The sequence below is a fragment of the Phascolarctos cinereus genome, unplaced genomic scaffold (genome assembly GCF_003287225.1).
Source record: "Phascolarctos cinereus isolate Bilbo 61053 unplaced genomic scaffold, phaCin_HiC Scaffold_5;HRSCAF=322, whole genome shotgun sequence".
Lineage (NCBI taxonomy): Eukaryota > Metazoa > Chordata > Mammalia > Diprotodontia > Phascolarctidae > Phascolarctos > Phascolarctos cinereus.
The window spans coordinates 248,101,639-248,117,787 of NW_027555958.1; the positions used below are offsets into that span (position 1 = coordinate 248,101,639).

At 40.6% G+C, this 16,149-nt stretch overlaps 1 long non-coding RNA gene across 1 annotated transcript; it reads left to right on the forward strand.

Moving 5' to 3' along the window:
* Positions 1 to 3,231: 3,231 nt before the first annotated feature.
* LOC144457626 (uncharacterized) lies at positions 3,232 to 15,338 on the forward strand. Its single transcript, XR_013487089.1, has 2 exons — positions 3,232 to 8,377; positions 14,878 to 15,338. It is a non-coding gene; the product is annotated as an uncharacterized LOC144457626 (long non-coding RNA).
* The last annotated feature ends 811 nt before the right edge of the window (positions 15,339 to 16,149 follow it).

The window sequence follows — 16,149 nt, forward strand, 5'->3', positions numbered from 1 at the left end:
ATATGGGAAGAGTTTGAGAGGATAGCAGGGTCAAATGAAGGGTTTTTCTTAAAGAGGGAGATCTAGGGATATTTATAAGTAACAGAAGAAAAGTTACTGGGGGCAGGGGAGAGAAGAGAATGATCAAAGAGCAAGTGTTCAGAAGTGATAGGATCGAGGGCACAAGTGGAGGGACTGGCCTTCAGAAGGATAAGGTCTACCTGAAGGTCTACCTCTTCCTCCTACACAGAATTTAAGGCACAGAATTAAGAAGAATATATACTTACACAGTTGGCCTTTAGAAAAAAAGTACAAGGTGAGGTCTTTTAATAAGAGGAAGGGGTTATGTAGGTGGCTTGAGGAGAGAAGGTTTGGAAAGGTCTCTGTGGGTAGGAGTATATCTAGAATCAATCAGGGATGAGTAAGAGTATTGACTTGTAGCAGTCAGAGCCCAATTGGGGTTAGATAATGTAACTTTGTAGTGGATTTAGTCAGCACAGTTGCGTAACTTCAGAATTCAGACCTATGTGAACAGGAGTAGAGTAGAGAAGGCGGGAGTAACCCAGAGGTAGGGTTTGAAAAAGTAGGAGCAGTTATAATAACAAGGCAACAGAAGACGTGGGTATAAAGTTGAATCTGGTCGAGACTGTGAAGGGAAGAAAATGGGGCCAGAACAGGGACGATGAACTGTGAAAGCAGAAAGGGGCAGAGTGACTAGGGAGAATGATGAAGATGAAGAAAAGGTTTAGGAGTGAGCTAGAGGAAAAGAGGGAAGGATAAGCAGTTACAATCTGAGAAAGGAAACTCTGAGTTCTGGATCATGAAGGTCAAAGAGCTAGATGTGATGGTGGGACCAAGAGCATGATGATCCCTCTGTGTGGATGAGGGAAAACGGAGGCGCAGATCATGGAGGCTGAGGAGACCAGCATTACTTTATATGTCACGTGTGGGAACAATCAACATGTATACTGAAGTCCCTGAGTTTGAGGGAAGAGGGTGGGGTAGGGAGGAAGCTTAAACCAGGTACTGAACTACTAAAAAAAGGAGGGAAAATAACATGGGGGGACTAGCAGATAATAGTAACTAGGATGTTGTAAAGGAAAGATGATTCTCCTACCTTGTATGGTAGAGCATCCTCCTCCGTCTGCAGTTCAAAATAATCTTTGTACTTTTTCAGATCTTTGTAAACTCCACATTGGAAGCACTCATCCTCTTGAAGTAGAAAATGTCACCTTCCCCAAACTGCTCACAAAACTGATACTCCCTTGGTGGCTGCCCACTCTAGGGCTCTAGAGTAATAAGGCTGAGCATTAACTTGGCTAAAATCCCACTGGGTCTGATGTCTCTCTTTTGAAAAGGCTTCTGGCATAAAGTTCAGGTTGTAGTTCCGTCTGTGGATTTGGAAATGCCACAGCCCTTAGGTTCAGCAGACGCTGGGGCCATATGGGATGCTCAGGGTCCGAAATGTATTCCAGGCAGATGCTACAGGTCACTTGCTCAAGCAACTTTTCCAGAACAGGCTCAGAAACCATTGCTGCTGTCTGAGGTGTGTTTGAAAATTCCTCCTATGAAGGACTCTGCTTCCTTATTTGATTGGTGAGAGGGATAGGGTTGGGGTTGTGGGGTATGGGTAGGAATTCAAGATGGGATTGGAATGATTTAGGACATAGATAACTGACAGCCCTAGTACTATCAAGTGCTACCCAAGGCAGTTTTTAAAGGTCTCCAATATCTTATCAGTCAGCACTCATGGTTATTAGAGGTTACTGCCTCTAATTTTATACCCCAAGAGTAGTAATGGATATTAAAATTAATGTATTTAGGGATTAATTCCTCATAGCTGAGGAAGGTGTCATGGAAGATAGCCATTATACTTTCCAATGAACCATCCCTTGCTGTCTCAGAGAAAGAATATTGGACTAGCATGGTGCTTGCACCAGCGTGGTGTTTACTGATTGCTTGATTTGGATTAGAGTCACTAGTGGTCTGACCCAGTGTGACAGTTCTTATATTTGTTATGCTAGGTTTTCTTCTCCTTATTTCTCTCTCATCCTTCCTACTTTTCTCTTTGTTCTTCTCTTCACTAGGGCACCTCAATCAACATGGATCTCTCCCTTCTGTGAAGCTAGACAGCTCCTATTGTAGCCCTTAATCTCTCTCTCTTTCACACACACACACACACACACACACACACACACACACACACACACACACACACAGAGCTTTTCTCTTGTTTCTTTTGAATCCTTCTCAATGCCTAGTATGTGTTGAATTCATAGTAGGTATTCAATAAATAAATTTCGAATACTGATTGAATGGATGCCAATGGCAAATGGGATTATAGCTTTACTTAGGGTTTAAGAAGTTAGGGCAAAGAAAAGGAACTTATTTATATAGTGAACAGTAAACAAATGAGAACATTGGGGAGGCATCAGTTGAGGAAGTGAAAAGAACAACAGATGAGGAATCAGGAAACCTGGGTTCTAGTCTCAGCTCTGCCAGTAACATACTGTATGAACTTGAGAAAGTCTCTTAATTTCTTTGGGCTTCAAGTTCCTCACCTGTAAAATGAACATGGTAGAATAAATGATCTTTAAAGTCCTTTCCAGGGGCAGCTAGGTGGTGCAGTGGATAGAGCACCAGCCTTGGATTCAGGAGGACCTGAGTTCAAATCTGGCCTCAGACACATAACACTTAACTAGCTGCGCGACCCTGGGCAAGTCACTTAACCCCACTGCCTAACCAAAAAAAAAAGAAAAGAAAAGAAAATCCTTTCCAATTATAAGACCAGGTTTTCTCTGTGAAAATTTTGATGATTCCTTTTTTATAACCCACATAACCAATTATAACTATTGCCAACTCATTCTCTTATCTACACCCTCACAACTCACCAAGATATGTTTGTGGAGAGCAAATGGTTGCAAGCCAGATCCTTAGTCAATCCACTGCACACCCTAAACCCTGAACACCCAAGCTAGGAAAGGAGGGCAGAAAAGGCCAGATTTTCTTCAGGCTCTTCAAGTATTACTTGTACCCCAGGAGTAAATCAGTAAGAAGAGAGGGGACAAAAAGTGAACCTAAGATGAGGAGGCCTGAGAGAAAGATGGGGTTGATGCAGAGAGAAAAAGATACTGATTTACTTACATGGAAATAATCAACTTAAAAACCTTGCTAAAATGAATTGAAAACAGCTCTACCTACTTTGCTCCATCCTTCCTTGTGTCCTGTGTGAAGAGCTACAAAGAGAAGTGGCACCATGGTGCTGGTGAAAGAGAACTAACTCTAAAGTCAAAGGAGTTGAGTTCAAATTCTGGCTCTGGCTCTTCTACCTCTATGACCTTGGGCAGATCACTCTGTCTGGGGGCCTTAAGTGTCCTCATCTTTGAAAAGAAGAAATTGGTCTAGAATGCCAAGATCCCTTCCGTCTCTAAGTCTGTGACCCTATGTGTAATACATAATATTTTTAAAGCAGCTACTCTAAAGGATTGTGCTAGGCACTAGAACAATAACAAGATGAAATGAGATAAGGTTCTTCAGACCTAGTCTTCAAAGAATTTGCAAACCAATAGTAATGGCATATGACTCCTCACTGGGGGGAGGGGTGGGGTAACAGCCCTGTGATATTTCATAGGGAAAGGCTGGTATCAACACATGTAAGTCACAGCTAAGTTCTCTGATGCTGCTGAGTCTAAAATCCCATGCACCTGGATTTATGAACCTTCCGAATAAGAGGAGAAGGAGCTCATTATAATTGTGAGGTAGCTTAGTATAGTGGATAATTTTGGATTTGAAGTCAAATAATGTGATAAGTGACTAGTACAGAAAATAAATGCCATAGAGGATCAGAGGAGAGCTAGGCTTTACAGAGGAGGTATGACTTGAAGGACAGGTGGGTCTTAGATAAGTAGAGGGCTGATTTTCTCTAATTTATATAATAAGGTGATGCCAAGATTAGAATGCAGTTAGCAAATAATAAGTGTGGAACAGATGTTTGCTATGATGATGCTTCCTGGCCTTTACCCCAATGTTCTTTCCTTGGAGCACAGTCTGCCTGAGATTTTTAGTTAAAAAAAAAATCTAATTATCGAGTATACAATTAAGGGTCATACACCAGCAAGTGCTCACAAAAGCCCTACTCCAGTACCTCACTTGGACACAGAGATGACTCAGTTTTATCCAACAAATCCTTGGTTCTCATAGAATCACACAGGATTTCAGAGTTGGAAGAAACCCCAGAGACCACCACCAGAGGCCACATGTGGCCCTGAGGCTGTAGATTCCCCACCCTTGACTAGGCCAACTCTGACATGATAGTCATTCAGTATTTGGTTGAAGATTTCCAATGATGAGGAACCCACTATATCCTGAGGCAACCCTTTCTACTTCTGAATAATTTTAATTGTTGAGAAATCCTTCTTTCTGTCAAGCTTAAATCTTTCTGTCACTTCTACCTCATTGCCCTTACTTCTGTCCTTTGGGGTTAATCAGAACTAATTTAAAACTATGTCAACAGAGGGGACACCAAGGTGGTGCAGTGGATAGAGCAGTGGCCCTGGATTCAGGAGGACCCGAGTTCAAATCTGGCCTCAGACACATAACACTTACTAGCTATGTGACCCTGTGCAAGTCACTTAATCCCACTGCCTAGCCAAAAAAAAAAAAAAAGAATCATAGTTTTTAGACAATTGATAAACAATAACACTGGCACCATAAATATGTTATCCTTGTCCAAAATGTGATAGGTCAACATACTGAAAGAACTGAATCATATTAATACTGAAATTTTTATTATAATTGAAACCAAAAATTACAAGGAAATTGTAGCTACATGGAGGGATGGCTTATAGTTTCTCCTTGCAGAAGGGGAAAAAAAAGAGCCAGTGTAATTGGTTGTGTGATGGTCCAAAGGCAACAAGAAACATCATTTCATGGAATACTTGTTCATCTCATATAGAAATGCTCATAATAAGTATTTTGGAGGGAAAAGCCCCAATTACCATTAAGGTAATTTTAGCTTATATATCAACATTTGTTGCAGAAGATGAAGAGGTATGGAAATTCTTCAAAGAACTAAATAAGACGGACATAAATTAGTGACTTCAAATACAAGGTGAACACTGGGGAATGGGAAAAACATGGCCAAAAGTTAAGAAATGAAGGAGACCAAAGTTTTGTAGATAAATGACTTTTGGCTTATGTCTATGTATCATGAATACTTTCTTCCAGAAGGAAGTCAGGAGATGGAAAGCATCTACCAACAGCACAATAAAATGAAATTTAGTATATCTTAATAGATATGAAATACCTGGTTACCAATGTCATAGTCATTTCTAAGTCAGCTGTCTGTGCATAGTAAGGCTATCAATTTTTTAGAGCAAAGATCAAAATTAACACTAAAGTAGAATAAGAATGAGAAGATGACATGGAGCATAATTTAAAACAGCTCCTATTTGACTTGTGTAAACAAAGTATCAACACTGGGAAAAAATGGAAAGTGGATATCAAGGACAGCCAATTCCTATTGAAATTTAAGTGATATAAATCAATTGCCAGAATAAAGAGGCCAAAAAAGTTTTTAAAAACCACTTCAGCAGGCAGCTAAAGTCAACACTAGTTTAAATAATAAATTCATTTGTGAAATTTTATTGGATCTGGGAAGGTTATAAATCGTATAATCTCAGAACAGTAAGAAGCAACTGAGGGGAAAAATAAATTTACAGAAAGTTTGATGAGAGACCCAATTTAAACCAAGATCATCCTGAGAGCACTTAAGGATGAAACCAAAAAGAGGACAACAAAGACAAAAAAAGGGAAAAGATCTGTCAAGATTTCTATAACAAACTATTTCCTCCACATTTGGATTCAAACATCATAGTCCCCAACATGCTACAAAAGGATGCAGAAGTTACATTAAAGAAAATATAGCTAGGAAGAGCAGTTAGACTAGACTAAATATACAGAAAGGAGGTTCATGCTGAAGGTGACACAATTTGGGGCGATGGTGGTGGAGTTTGAGAGGTTAATCCTTGAAATGTCAAAAAAGGTGAAGGCACTAAACATTTAAAAAAATGGACATGGTAATCAAGAAAACATTGATAATACCTAGTTTCTCATATCTACGAAATAAGAATAGTTAACAAATATATCAAAGTTATCCTTGAAAGTACTAGAAAGGAACAGGTAGGCTCTAACAATGGTATTTCATAGCAGACCACTTCTTTATAGTCATATCACGGAATGGAAGCTACAGAGAGTACATGATCTTACTGTGCTTACTGTTTGTTGACTGAAAAAAGGCATTTGATTTGATAAAGCAAAATGCCACTTTAAAGCCTTTCCTCCAACAAAGTGTCCTCCATGCATATGTTAAAATCATGCAAGACTCTTTGAAAGATTCAACAAAACTGATAACATTGTTCAGTAATTCTCTAATTTTTAATATTAAGCAAGGTATAAAACAGGGAGACATATACTTGCCAAAGGTATGTACCACTGTCATGAAGGATGTCCAATGCAGAGGCCTAATGGAAGATAATATAGATCTCCTATAATTATTGAGGTCTTCCAGATAACTTCTGTTTACAGATGGCAGTGCTGATTGCATCAGTTCCCAGCTACTTAAATGAGATCCGTAATCATTCAAAAGAATTAGATTTAACTAGATACATTGGGAAAACTAAGTGAATGAGGAATACTTATTTTATATACTATGGTAGGAGTTAGCAAACCATGTGAGTCAAATCCAGGCCATGCCTGCAAGCTAAGAATGGTTCGTATATTTTAAAATACAATAAAGCTTTATTTAAAAATGTAAAAACCATTCTTAGCTGGGGAGGCTGTACAAAAACCAGGCTGTGAGCTGAATTTAGCTCACAGATCATCACCAGCCCCTGTATGTAGTTGGATGCACATGACCTATAGAACGGGTCCATTAGTACACAGATCTTAGCCAAGCCTCATAGATGGATAATGAAGTAGGCTTAGAATTGAATAAGAAAAGAAAGGGCTGGATTACATTTGGGAAATCACATAGTGATTTCTGAAACAGAAACCCAACTTTTTACATCAATATTCTTCCAGTGATGTTAAGTATTTGAATCATGGAACGGCATTATCTCTGAAAGACCAAAACCACATATCATTCTAAGGGCAATGGAGAGATGTATAGTGGGAATGAATAGATCATAGCATACTACTGATAGAATTGCACACAAGATGTGGTGCAAAAAATATCACAGAGATGTCCTACTGGAAAAGAAGGTGGGCTAGCCCTGTAGCAAGAACAAAAGCAGCTGTGCAGCCCAAATCCATGTAATGTTAGGAAACCTAAAAGATAAAATGTAAGCTTGAGAGTAAGGATGGTTACATTCTTTTATATTCCCAGCAGCTAGCACAGTGCCTAGCACACAGTAAATACTTAATACATACTTGTTAATTGACAACTCTAATTCTGAGCTGAGTTTGACCCCTTCTAAGGTAGGGCACTTACTCCAGTCTCTTCCTCCCTCCCAATTGTCGTGGCAATGCCAAAAGGATCCTGCCTTTAAACCGTGACCTCCTTGGACTCTCAACATTCTTTCCCCAACCCTCCCCCATCTTCACCCAGTGAAGATGGTGTAAACTGCCTCTAGTCAACTCTCTGACTATAACAACCCTAATAGCAACCAGTGACTCCTACCACCATCTGTTTCCAGAAGCAGACAGCCTTTCCCCATTCTGCACTGCCCCACTCCCTCAGGGTTCTCTCCCAGCTCGAAATTTCCTAGAAAACTTTGTCTTGATCCCTCCATTGCCTCCATTCCAGTCTACCTGTTATTATACTTAGGTATGTGCAAATTGTACGTCTCCCACTCCCACCCCCCCTTACGTTGACTAGAAGCTCCTTTTTAAGGTAGAGATTGTGTCACTTTTAAAAATCTTTGTATTCCTAGTGGAGAACATAATGCCTTGCACAAAGCAAGACCTTAACGAGTATCTATTTAGTTGGGTCTAGTCCAAAGCCCTCATTTTATAAATGAGGAAGGTGAAGTCCAGTGAATGGATTTACCCATGATCACAGATGTGGCAAAGCCTGGACCAGAAACCAGATTCCTTGACAACCTAGAGGGAGTTCTTTCCGCCTTACCTTCTCTCTTTGTAAATTTCCCCTTATATTTTTCTCTCCTGTTTCTGTTTCCTCAAAGCACATGGTCTTCGGAACGAGACCCACGTGATCAGCCCCTGGGCTTGAGCTCATCGGGTAGCAAGGAGGGCCTGTGAGGATCCTAGAGGAAGCTCAAGAGCGGAGGGATGCATGCTCAGCAGCAGCAGAGGAGGAGGAAGGAAGAGAACAGCACAATCTGCTGTCCCTCAAGTCCCCGCCTTTCCCCTTCTCCCTGCCCCGCCCCTCAGGCTGCAGGTACCTGTCCCAGGCCAGTGGCCCTTGGTCCCTCCAGAGCCCCTCCACCTACCCCGAGTCTCGGTCTCCGCCCTGGGGGAGAGGAAGTCTCCTGGCTTCTCAGCAATACCCAAGACATCTCTTCAAGGGATGGAAGGAGGAAGAGAGGGAAGGAGGGAGGAGGGGAGGGGTGTGTGTGTGTGTGTGAGTGAGTGATATGCCTGCATGAAGAGGAGAGACCGAGCAGAGGGCAATCTTCTCCGTGGGCTCCGCTAGCTCCTCCAAACTGCTTCCCGTCGGGGCTGGGTTTCCGGTTTTCTCCTATTCATTCAGTCAGGCTGTTCTGCCTAGAGACCGAAGGGGGAGCTCCGATTGTGGTTCTTATTGGAGCAGCTGGATCTGGCCTTGACCAATCAGCAAGGTGATATGTGGAACCCCGCCCCACTTTTAGACCAGATCTGTTCCATTCCCTGTGGCGACTCCAGTGGGCAATAGGACTGTTAGGGAAGTAAGAAAAACTTGGGAGGTGGGGTGGAAATGAGACAAACCTTGCCCTCCAGAAGCTTACAGACTCAGGTGTCCTTTCTCTCCCTCATCTTTCACTTGACAGGAGGCTCCCAGCTAGGGGTGTGCTGGTAAATGTTCAACCACCAACTCTCCTGGAAAAAAAAAAAAGAAACCACAGGTCCAGGTCATATTCCCCTTAAGGTTTATAGAGTACTTTCCTCAAATCAACCTCTGAGATATATAGTGTAATTATTAATACCCCCATTTTACAGATGATAAAACTGAGGCTTAGCAGAAAGGATAAATGATTTGCTCAGGTCATATAGCTAGTAAATGTTAAGGATTTCGAACTCCAACTTCTGATTTCAAGTTCAGCATTTTTTTTTCCACATCTTGCTGGGATGTCTGCTTGTATTATCCCAAACTATGTAAAGAGAAAAATACCTGCATTGAGAGCTATTAATTCTTTGTTTATATATTTGGACATTCCCAATTCCATTTTTCTTTTAAAAAATTCAGCAAAAATCCACTTTTTTTCCTCCCCCCCCTCAATTGAGAACAAAATAAAAACAAAACCCTTGTAACAAACATGTATAGTCAAGTAAGATGTGTTTCCTCATTGGCCATGCCCCCCCAAAAAAAGCCTAATTCTGCACTCTTGAGTCCTTCACTTCTCTATCAAGAAGCGGGGAGCATCATTAGTCCTCTGGAATCATGGTTGGTAATTATACTAATCAGAATTCCTAATTATTTCAAAGTTATTTGTTTTTACCTTTTGTTAAATAAATTATTCTCCTGGTTCTGCTCACTTTACTCTGCATTAGTTCATATAAGTCTTCCGGTTTCCTCTGAAACAGTCTCCATTATTTTTTATACCACAGCAGTATTCCATCACATCCAACTTGCTCAGCCATTCCCCAATTTATAGGCACCCCCTCAGATTCCTATCTTTTGCCACCTTAAAAAGTTATACATATTTTTGTATATCCTAAATTAGAGATTGTTTTGCTTATGTAAGACTGATTCCTCCCTTAATCTGTCCTTTTACTAATTCTCCCATTTCCCTTCTCTGCTTTCCCTATTGAGTGACATGGATTTTTGTACACAACAATAGGTGTATGTGTTGTATATGTGTGAGAGTGTCTATTCTTCCTTCCTTTTACCAGAAGGTGGTTAAAGGGCTAATCACTCCTCTCTCACTCCTTCCTCTTTGTTCATTTAGATACATACTTACTTATCCTGATTATGTGAGATAATTTCCTCTAACCTTCCTTTCTGTTCTCCTCCACCCTATCCAGTGTATTCCTCTTCTCCTTTCTTTCTCTTGTTCTCTTAAGATCATCCAGACAGAACCATCCCAGGTCTTCTGTCTATGATGATAAGGTTTACTGGGACACATTTATTATTTCTGCATATTAAAATATTAGCAGTTTGTCTTTTATCTTTGTTCATTTGTGTTTATCTTTTTAAATTTCTCTTAACTCTTTTGTGAGTTTCAAAGTTCTACTCAGCTCTGGTCTTTTCAGCAGGAATGCTCTGTTTCATCAAAAATCTATTTTTTTCCCCTGTAGGATTATACTTGGTTTTGCTGAGCAAGTTATTCCTGAACTATATTCTTTGCCTTCTGGAATTTTATTCCAAGCTCTTTGCTTCTTTAAAGTGTTGGATGCTAAATTCTGTGTAATCCTGACTGTGGCTTCTTGATATTTGAATTATTTCTTCCTAGCTGCTTGCAGTATTTTTTTTTCTTTGACCTGGAAGCTCAGAATTTTGCCTACAATGTTCCTAGGAGTTTTCATTTGGAGATTTCTTTCAGAAAGTGACTGGTAGGTAGATTCCTTCTGTTTACCACTTTGCCCTCTGGTTCTGAGTGATCTGGGCAGTTTTCTTTTAAATTGTCTTGAAATATAATGTCTAGGCTCTTGTTTTGGCTGTGATATTCAGATAGTCTAATGATTCTTAAAATTTTTCTTTTCAATCAGTTTTCCAGATCAATTGTTTTTTGCTACAAGATACCTTACATTTTCTTATATTTTTAAGTCGTCCAACTTTGTTTTTATATTTCTTGTTGTCTCATACTGTCATTGGCTTCTATTTGGTCCACTCTAATTTTTAGAGATTTTGTTGCTCGGGCAAGGCTTTGTATCTCTTGTTCCAAGCTATTAATTTCCTTTCCAAGTCATTCTTCCATAGCCCTCATTTTTGTTCTAATTTTTTCCTTTTAGTGCTCTCATTTCATTAACTAAAATTTTAACTTCTTTTTAAACACTTGCTTCATTTCTTCCAGGAATTATAATTGCATTTGTGCCTTTGCAGTGTTTTTCTTAGAGGCTTTGCTGGTAGATGTTTTGGAGTCCTTCTCTTCTAGATTTGCGTTTTGAGCATTCTTGTCACTATAAAAACTTTTTATAGAGGAATTTTTATTTTGTTTGCTTATTCTTCCAGCCTATTTCCTGAATTCAGACTTTATATTAGGGCCAGACTCTGTGTACTTTTGTATGAAAGGTCTGGCCTGGTCCCATTGCTATTTTCTTAGGGTATTGAATGTTGTGTTGTTCCAGGATCTTAGGAACAGCTTAGATTGGGGACCCGTGAGTCTTCAGTGCTCACAAAGTAATCTGATCCAGGGTAACATCTCATTGCTGTCCCCCTGGTCTGGTCTCTCTGCAAATTCTTGACCTAAGTTTGGGTCTTAGCAGTAATAGACTCCTTCTAGACCCAGCCACTGTCAGCCAGATGGAAAACTGTTCTTTCAGATTCACAGAACTGTAACCTCCCCTTTGGTCTGAAATTCCTGCCCTCGTTATTCTTTTGGAGGCATCAGATTGGGTTAGAAGCTGGAACTGAGATCCTGCTCTACTCCTAGGATCTGAGCCACATCATTACTGCTTGCTTCTGAATCTGGGACAACTTGGGGTGGAGAGAGGGATGGAGGGAGGGGTAGAGAACATAGTTTCCCTTTCTCAGTCCACCCTAGCCCTGGAACTAGGTAGTGGGTGACAAAGCTATCATTTGGCACCTGTCCTCAGTTCTTATTTTCTACATCTTAACAAAACCCCAGCCAAACCAGGATAGTCATGCCCATGATCTCACCATCACCCATAAATGTTTGAACTCCTTGATCCAGAACACCAAACTTCCTCTGGCATATTACCAAAGAAATGCTGGAAAAATGGAGAAGTTAAGTTTAGATTAACATCTTATACCACATACCATAATAATCTCAAAATGTATATTCTACCTAAATATAAAAGGTCATATCACACCCACACACAAAAAAGGCACAGATATGGACAGAGGGAGGATTATTATTTTTTAAAATAATCCATTCTGTTATATTTTACTTTTACAATGTATGTGTTTCTCTTTTAAAGCTAATTTTTTTTATAGCTTCTGTCTATTCTAGTCTTGATTTTTTGTTTGCTTTTGGATAGGCAGTAGGGTTAAGTGACTTGCCCAGGGTCACACAGCTAGTGTCAGCTGTCTGAGGTCACATTTGAACTCAGGTCCTGCTGACTCAAAGGCCAGAACTCTATCCACTATACCACCTAGCTGGCGGAGCCAAGATGGTGGAGTGAAAGCAGTGACTTGCTTGAGCTCTCCCCCAAACCCCTCCAAATACTCACAAAAAATGGCTCTGAACAAATTCTGAAGCAGCAGAACCCACAAAAAGACAGAGTGAAACAAATTTCCAGCCCAAGACAACCTGGATGATTGATCAGAAAGGTGTATTGCGCCGGGCTGGGAGCGCAGCCTGGGAGCGCAGCATGGGCGCGCAGGCCACAGAGAACCTAGAGCTGGCCTCAGAGGACTGAATCACAGGCAGTTGTTGCAGTTTCCAGACTCCTCAATCCATGAATGCCAAAGACAACTTAGAAGGTTAGTGGGAAAAGTCTTTTTCTGTCGGTGGTCAGAGAGGAAGGCAGGGTGTCAGCTCCATTCCCCAAAAGCATGGCGGGGGGGGGGGGGGGGGGAGCAGCTGCTTCCTGAGCTTCCGGCCCACAGACTGAGGGGGAATCCAGTGGCTGATCAGAGAGGGACTGCAGGGATCTCTTTGCCAGTGCTGAGGCAGGAATCTCTTGCTTTGCCCGTGTGTGGATCTGAGTCACAGTTCTGGGCGGCAGTGCTGGGGTGAGGTAGAACGCTGGCGTGGTAGAGCTTGTAGTGCCTGTGGAGAGAAACCCCTCCTCACAGTTACGGGACAGAAAGGAATACTTGTGGTCACAGGCCAGGAAAGGAGTAAATACCTCGCCCCTTATCATACCACCTTGGAAAAACTGAAAATTTACAGGTCCCTACAAGTATCTCTGAAAACAGCTACACAAACCCCTGAAGCTTGGGACAGTACACTCTCCACATTGGAAGCAGACTCTTACCTTAACAAAGAGTTTAAAACTCAAGTAATTGGCCAGGATCATGAGCAAGCAGCGCAAAAAGAGTCAGACTATATTATCTTACTTTGGTGAAAAAGAAGATCAAAATATACAACCAGAAGAAGACAACAAAATCAAAGCTCCTACATCCAAAGCCTCCAAGAAAAATATGAATCAGTCCCAGGCCTTGGAAGAGCTCAAAAAAGATTTTGAGAAGCAAGTAAGGGAAGTAGAGGAAAAACTGGGAAGAGAAATGAGAGTGATGCAAGAAAATCATGAAAAACAAGTCAACAGCTTGCTAAAGGAGACCCAGAAATGTACTGAAGAAAATAACACCTTAAAAAACAGCCTAACCCAGATGGCAAAAGAGGTCCAAAAAGCCAATGAGGAGAAAAATGCCCTAAAAAGAAAAATTGGCCAAATGGAAAAGGAAGTCCAAAAGATTACTGAAGAAAATACTTCCTTAAAAATTAGAATACAGCAATTGGAAGACAGTGACTTTATGAGAAATCAAGACCCTGTAAAACAAATCCAAAAGAATTAAAAATTAGAAAACAATGTGAAATATATACCACCTACCTGCCCCCAGTCTATTCTAGTCTTGAGTGACCTACTCATTACCAACTTAGCACTCTCAGAAGACAGTCATCTCTAGTCACCTTTCCTAGATTCTTATCTAGCTTAATGGTAATAAATTCCCTCAAAATCATAACTAATCTGTTCTCTAATCTCTTTTCATTTCACTGTTATCCCCAAAAGACTATTCACTCATATGTAGATTAACATTTTTTTACTGAAATGAAATTAAAAATCAGAATAGAGTATTGAAACCCATACCAGCTTAAGTAAACCATAGATCTTTATGGCAGAGTCTGAACTTTTCAACTTTTCCCCATTTCCTTTGTGCTCTATCTTTATTGTCACCATTGAGATAAATATTGTCTTGGTAGGAAATCACCCCCTGTGATCTCAAAAGTAGAGAATATAGGGCAAACTGTTTTGACTCACCACCATTGGCTCTCACTTCCTCGATTGTCATCTCACCCAGGCTAATCTGTTTTGTGCCACTTTCTCTTGATAGAAGGTTTATGGCTAGCTGTTGTCTCAGTATCTTCTCATAGGGGGAAGGTGCTTCTATGCCTCTCAGTGGTTCTCATTACCAGCTTAACACTTGACCATGTGCTATTTCTGCCTTCTTCTCTTTTTTTTTGTTTCTTTTTTTTTTGTTTTTGTTTTTGCTAGGCAATGGGGTTAAGTGACTTGCCCAGGGTCACACAGCTAGTAAGTGTTATGTGTCTGAGGCCAGATTTGAACTCAGGTCCTCCTGAATCCAGGGCTGGTGCTCTATCCACTGCTCCACTTAGCTGCCCCTCTGCCTTCTTCTCTTGATGAACTTTTCTTATTTGTATCATCTCTTACAAGCATGGCAGCTCTCTTTTTAAAAGGTCCCACTCACAGAGTGAGTAATATTAGAACAATCTCAAATAACTCCATTTATGTTTTAAAAAAAATCTAAGAGTTGTCTAAGACCTACATTTCCTTTTATTTTCAGAATCTAAAAAAAATTAGGAGACTGAGGGGCTGGGAAAACCAAGCTGTTTTTTTTTTTTTATCAAGGGTCCTTTCTCCTTTTATTAACAGATGAAAGTCCGTTTGCATATATTGCAAAATAGGAAAGAGATGTTGGTCACATACCAAAGGAAAAGACTTGGTCCCACATTTGATCCACTGACTCAGTATCTTTGAAGGTGAAAATGCCTTTGTATTGTTTACCCAGGAATATAAAAATTCTGCATTGCTATCCTGAACTCCTTCATATCAGCAAATGGCTTAAAGGGAGGTTGGGTGCAAGGGGAAAATGGGGCTATTTTTTCATATGTGCTACTTATGACTCAAAATAATGAACTGTGGAGGTAGAATCATTTTATATGTTAAGCCCACTACTGGAAAAATCAAGTGGATGTTACCTGCTATTAATTGGTTCATCCAAAAAGGCCAGAAGCCATAATATTAGCCCTAATGATTTACATCTGATAAATACTTTTTCTTTTAAAAAGTCTATTGCTAATGCCTTTATTTAAAAAATAAACACATTTTATTGATGTCTTTTGTCTTTGTCCATGGTCGTTTCAAACCTCCCTGTATGGTAAGACTCAGTTCAAATATGTCAGCACTGGCCCTGAGCATTGGGAGGGTCCTATTAGGAACAACAGGGGATATGTAGCCAGAGTGGGTGGTGATGTTAACATCTGGGCGGGCCACCAGGTGGCACTGTAAAGCCACGCTGCACCAGCCCACTTTGGCTATGTATTCACAGCCTTAACCTACCCTCTCAAGCTGTGCCTATGCAGATAGCAACAGCCTTGTATAAGCCTTCAAAAGCACCATTAAACTGTGAGCTCCTCAAGGACAGGGATTGTCTTTTGCCTTTCTCTTTATCCCTAACACTTAGCACAGTGCCTGGCACATAGCAGGTGCTTAATAAATGTTTATTGACTGAATGTATGTGACTAGTATCCCCTAGTGACAGTGATACAAAAGAATAGGAAAAAAATGGCAACATTAAAAAAATTTTTTTTAACATAGAAGAGAAGACCTATGTAGAGAGAGTGGGCCCCACATGTGTAGAGAGCTGTACTTGTATGGCTTGAGAAAAAGCAGAATAAACATCTCTAGCCTCTTCTCTCTCCACCCTTCTCCAAGGGAGACTTTAATTCCTGCTAGGAGGGGAAGCATGAAGTTGAGGCCAGAGGCCACTACTCTGCTCTCTTCAAAGAGAGGGGGTACTGGGCTATGTGTATATCTATCTGTTCTCTTAAATATTGTTCACCTAGGGGATATGATCAGTTTGAACTAACTTCTCATCACTTTGTTGTTTCTGGAGGGGACTGTAAGTTCTGTATTCAAGACTTG